Genomic DNA, 6,010 nt, shown 5'->3' with positions numbered 1-6,010 from the left:
TGGAGAAGGCCAAGGAATTGGAGCTATTAAAGATGCGACTTGGACCTATTTTAAAGCCTATTTAGAAGCCCAAGACCAAAGGATTCGTTGCTTGGACCAAAACCCACAAAAAAGGATAAAATGATAGAACAGAAGAGACAAAATAGGCTTACGCGTCTGGGACGCATGGATCGAGCGTCCAGACGCATTGATTGCATCGAAGACGCATGAATATTGCGTCCAGACGCATGGATCGACACTGTAGCCAATTTCTTCTCAATTTTGGAGACGAAGTTGGACTCTGAAAGAAGTCTATTTGTATTAGGAAATAAATGATGGTTTGAAATGCTTCTAGAGCTCATTGTAACCTCTATAAATAGAGGACCTAAGTGCCTCATGTAATTTGCCAATTCACTTATACTCTTGTCTCCAGAACTTGAGGCAGAGAGAGATTAATAATAAAAGATCGGTTTTAACTAGCTGAGTCTTAATAAATTAGTTTTTCTAGTCTTATGTTCTTCGACTCTTTTTCTTCTCGTTCTTCGTGTTCTTCTTTCTTTATGGAAGGCTAATCTTCTCCTTCAATGGAGAAGATGAAGCCGGTGCTTAGGGTTTGTTAATTCTTTTGGTTCATGATGTTCTTCAATCAAGTTAGTTCTTTATGTTTTTAGTTATTAGTTCAATTGCCCAAACCAGGGGATGGAAGTATAGATTAAGGTTTTTATTTATTGCAATCGAATATCATGCTAGTTTAGGGTTTTATTTATTGCAATTGAATATTTGCTAGTGACATGCTTTTATTTATTGCAATTGAATATAATGCTAGAATAGGGTTTTATTTATTGTAATTTAATATTATATTATTATTCTCTACTTTTCTTCTAGTTGTGTAATATTTTAGAGTAAGGGAAGTATTCCTTGTGTTTGCCTTAGATGGTGATTCATTGAATAGCTACCCAAGCTCACATAAAAGGAAAGAAGATACTAGTAACATAAACATAGGAACAACCTTAAGTAGAGTTATTTGTTAACGATGTTTCGTCCAAGATGGCATCGACACTCACTCGATTGCCTAATTGTAGTCTACTTGTGAGAACAACCATGAAGCAAAAGGGCATTGAATCAAAAGTATTGGTGGATTCTAATCTCTTAAATTCCCTCTCTTATAAATTCTCAATAGTTTAGTTTAGTTTAGTTTAGCATTAGAATCTATAATATCTATAATCATAGTTTTTAATCCCTCAAACCCCCTTTCCAGTCCTGTCCTTCACATAACATACACTTAAAAGTGGAACGATACCCTACTCATCCTTTACTTATTGAGGGATAATTAGGTTTTGATACGCTTCTATTTTGTTCAGCGACCATCATCTATCTACATCATCCCACATCTCATCTACACACAAAAAAGAAGTGTGGGTCAATAACACACTAGCACATGATAACACACTAACACATATTAGTCTCTTATACTAGTCTCTTAGTTCCTTACGCACAATATCCTATAAAAGATGAAACAAAACTTGCCCCACTGACGTAACTTAGAAAGAAACCAACTTAATAAAGATTATATTACTAAGAAGAGGATGAATAAGGCGACAAAAACTAACTTAATAAGGTCGTTAAACCAGAAACTGAGGTAGGTAATGAAAATTAATCTAGTGAAACTATTTACAGTTAACCTTCTAGCTAAGAGTTCTCCTGCAAATAATACACGGTAATAAACACAAAATAAAAAAAATTGTTGACAACAACAAAAAGGCCCAAAACTTCCTTTGTAAGACACAATAAATCACAAATGCCACCCTTGGAGGTTTGGATAGTTAGTGGAGGAACAAAAGGTTTGAACATTTAAACAATGTCATAATGAAAGAAATAAAATCTAAAAAAATCTTATTCCTTCAGTCCAGTTTTTTATTAAGCCACTAAGAAAAACCATAAAACAAATACCTTGCTCGATACAAGCGAATGGGTTTCTGCGTGTCTCCAAACATACAAATACCATACCAAGAAAGAATAAGCACCAAGGAAGCTCATGGCAAAGAACAGGCACCAAAGCTAAATGACAACAAGAACACCCAAAGAAGAAGAAGCACCAGCAGGTCCATGGCAGCAGCAGTAGGCACCAGCGGCAGCAGCAACACCCAGTAGCAGCAAGCACCAATAGGTCTATGGGAGCAGGAGGCACCAGCAGCGACACCAACAGCAGCAGCAACACCCAACTAATAAGGAGTTATAGATAACAGCTAATCTATTAAAACTAGAATCTTAGTAAGGTACATCTAGATAACATTGTGCTTGCTATAAGGAGTTATAGCAACACCAGAAGAAAGAAGTTAATACTGTCTTAATAGATTTGAATGTTTTTAACTTGCATACCCCCTGGTTTTCTGGAACAACAAAAAGGAAAACCACAAGATGAGAAGTTTTCCCTTACAACAGAGGACAAGGAAATGTTTCCTAGAAACAACATCTATAACAATCATGTATTTCTAACGCATGAACTCAATAGTCAGCCAAAATGGCAGCTAGCTTAGTTGGTAAAGTCAGTGGGCCTAACTGTCACAGACCACGTAAAGACCTAGAGATACTCACTAGCAAAATTACATGGTTAAATATCAAATCGAAATAAACAAAGAATTAAGAATCCTAAATGCTATATAACAAAGGCTCAAAATAGCAAGAGTCATCGCTTGCTATTTCGTTTAAGAGATGAAAAATAAATTCCCATTAGTAAAGAGTCAAATTTGTTATAACTTCCATTGTATCGCTTAAGAGTCTGAAAAATAAATTCCCATTAGGAAAGAGTCAAATTTGTTTCAGACCAACAAAATAGAGTAGATGACTTAACTAAAGTATATAATGAAAAGGTATACGAGAGAACATCAATACTCACATTCTCTAACTCAGTCTGGTATTTCAAAGGGTCAACATACAGGCTAAAAGACAGCAAGAGTTATTACAAGTAGTACAAACACAAAAGCCAATTGAAAACTGTAAAATGCCGCAGAGACTACTCACTATCTATAGCTCCCATAGACTCAAACAAGAATTTCTTTCACTGATTTTTTCTTGGGTTTACTGTCCTTACTCACACATTTCTCATCCACCACCTACATAATGAAAATATCAAATATGGAAGTTAAAATAAAAAGTTATTTCCTATAGTAATGATGCACATCATCATCCAAGATATCCCGAAAAAGAATACAAAGACCTGAGAAGGACGCCATGAGTGATTGTGTATCCGTAACCATGCTAAATATCCTCATACAAAGTCTCAAGCCTAGAATTGAGTTTGTTGTACTCAAAAGAAAGGCTTCCCTGCGGCGTAAATGAGTGAATAGAATTAATGATAGAATAATGTTGATCCTTTTAGAGCCAACTGGTTTTCCAAAACAAAATCTATCCAAAATACAAACAAATATAGGAGTGAGGAAAGAAAACGAAGATCTAGTCCCAAGAACAGGTTTAGTTGGTTTGACAGGACTGCCTACCGGCCTCCTGAAGCTTGTTTGCCAATATAACGAAAAATGATTATTCCTTTGGGCTGTTATCTCCATAAATTAAACTTTAAACGAAGATGTATGAACACACAATTACAATAAGTTTTAGGCGATCATATCATTCATTTCAACAGCTTCCAGAGACTCACAACTGGATAAGCATGTGTTCACTTGTTTATTAAATATGGAATTTACTCAGTCTACTTCACTGTGCAATTCTTACTATGATTGTACGACAATGTACACGATATTAGTTCAATAGTACGTGTACCTGCGATTCCTGATCAGTCACAACAACGTCCTTAGAGGTATGAGAATACTGTTAATAGTGTTTGAGGATGCTTTCCATGCTGTTGCAAGACCAAACAGACGTTGAAATTCATTAACATAATCAGTGACCATTTCAGAACCATAATCTATGAATAGTGCTTTGGTACATTTTTTTTGCAGAACTCTCCAAAGTTTTTTTTATGGACAACTATATTTACATTGGCAATTGCTAGTACGCTTACATTCCAGGGCAATTCTTGGGCAACTATATAGGTTATAACCGATAAAAATTCAGTTTACAAAAAAAAAAAATATATATATATATATATATATATATATATATATATATATATATATATATATATATATATATATATATATATGATATTAGAGCTATTGGTCAATTCCATCGCTGACCTTCATGCATGAAAAAGAGCCACACTCCCTCAAAACACAAGTCACACTTTATTTTTCATCAAAATGAAATGAGGCCACCAAGACAAGTATATTGTTCTATTTGTTCCATAAATAGAAATATATTATTTCATGTTTCAAGACAAATTATTTTAGTTCCTTTGTTAAGTTCAGATTACCCAAAACCAAAGCAAAGATCAAAGAAAACTTAAACAAACAAAAAAAAAAAGCAAGAACACACCATATAACTGCAACAACTTCCAATCCCTCAAGTTATGGTCGCAACAAAGATATTGTTTGTCAGACGATGCAACACATCGAATCTAAGATCCAGTTTATGGTTGTGTAAAGATTATAGACCAGTTACGACAGTAGATAACCATGCTACAACATGAACTAGCAAAAACACAAGGTGAAATTGATTTTTGACTACCCATCTAATGAATCCCATGTCCATCCCCACATAAATCACACTAAAGCTAAAAAAATATGAAGTAAAAATCATATAAAGGAAGATTTTAATAAAAAGGGTCTCATAAAACACTTATAAATCAACATAAAACCATCAAAGATCAAAACTTGGACAGCCCCAGAGACTTAAATCAGCTCATAAACTGTTAACACTATTGAAAAATGAAAAAAAAGTGTGAATTAGAAGACAAACCTTGTATATTTTAGAAAATCTTTACATGTAGAAATGTTAACTAAAGTATCCAAATCCTAGCTAGAGCAATACACAATACACATATATAAATTAAATTAGTACAATAAAAAGCAAAAGACAACTTCAAGCATCAGTTGAGTTCTAGTGTTAAATCAGTTAACACTAGAAGTACTAGAAATCTAGCTCGTCAAAACCCTAGATTATAATAAGAGAAACTTTAGAAATTTGAAATAATTAATTAGTTACCTTGGCAAAAGTCAACATTTTTCTCCAATAGATCACTTCTCTGGAACCTTAAACAATGAAACCAAAAACCGAAAAACTTCAATTGAGAAAGAGTGACACAGAAAAATATGAAGAATAAAGACGATGAGAAAATGAAGAAGAAAAGAAAGATGGAGACTTACCAGTTACCAAACTATGAGCACTGAGTAGCGGGAACAGTTTTAGACTTCCAAGTTTTCCTTCATAACCTTTTCTTTCTAGGGTTGTGTAATTGAGATGAGCGCGGAAGTGAATTAGTCCCGCTCGTGTTTTCTAATTTCTCTTTTCTTATTCTTTTTTCCTACTTGGTAGCATTTAGAAAACCGACACATAATATCTGAAGAAATGTTAGAAACAAAATAATTTTTTCACAGAGATATTAAGTAACAGTTACCTCTATTTCTAACGGAAAATGAGTGTTAGAGCATTTGTCACGGTTGAATAAGTGTTAGGAATGGAAAATCTCATATGTTGCAAAATCGGCTTTATGGTGTAGTGAGATAAATCAAGCTTCAATCTCATTTGGTATATTAGATTCCTATCTAGGCACAGAATCAATACAGAATGCCGATCATCACAAACCTATGAAGCAAGGAACAAAAGTTTAAACTTATTATATCGATACTTTTCAAGAGAAGGTTGATCATTAAGGCACATCAGGAAAGAAAACTCATAAAAGCTCATTATCAAGGTATATTTAAAATAGTTAGTAAAAGCAACAGCACTTTAGATACTCACAGGAAAGCTCTTTACCACTACGTTGTTCTCTCCATCATCCTGCCCAAATCTTGGGAAAGTTTTATCATTGCTGACCGAGTCAGCATTGTCATCACCACCCAAATAAGATGACCCGAGTTTTTTTAAGGATGTTGCACCACTATGCACTTAAGATCCGAGAGAGGACCCCCCATAG

General features: G+C 34.3%; 1 long non-coding RNA gene across 1 annotated transcript; it reads right to left on the bottom strand.

Moving 5' to 3' along the window:
- Window positions 1–2,852: 2,852 nt before the first annotated feature.
- Window positions 2,853–4,438, bottom strand: LOC147516159 (uncharacterized). Its single transcript, XR_015213603.1, has 4 exons — window positions 4,411–4,438; window positions 3,757–3,835; window positions 3,197–3,303; window positions 2,853–3,092 (listed from the first exon to the last, which is right to left on the bottom strand). It is a non-coding gene; the product is annotated as an uncharacterized LOC147516159 (long non-coding RNA).
- Between the last annotated feature and the right edge of the window lie 1,572 nt (window positions 4,439–6,010).

The sequence above is a fragment of the Coptis chinensis genome, chromosome 2, assembly GCF_015680905.1.
Source record: "Coptis chinensis isolate HL-2020 chromosome 2, ASM1568090v1, whole genome shotgun sequence".
In the NCBI taxonomy this organism is placed as follows: Eukaryota; Viridiplantae; Streptophyta; class Magnoliopsida; order Ranunculales; family Ranunculaceae; genus Coptis; species Coptis chinensis.
Note: the sequence above shows the minus strand (reverse complement) of the source record. Positions and strands in the feature narration are given on the sequence as shown.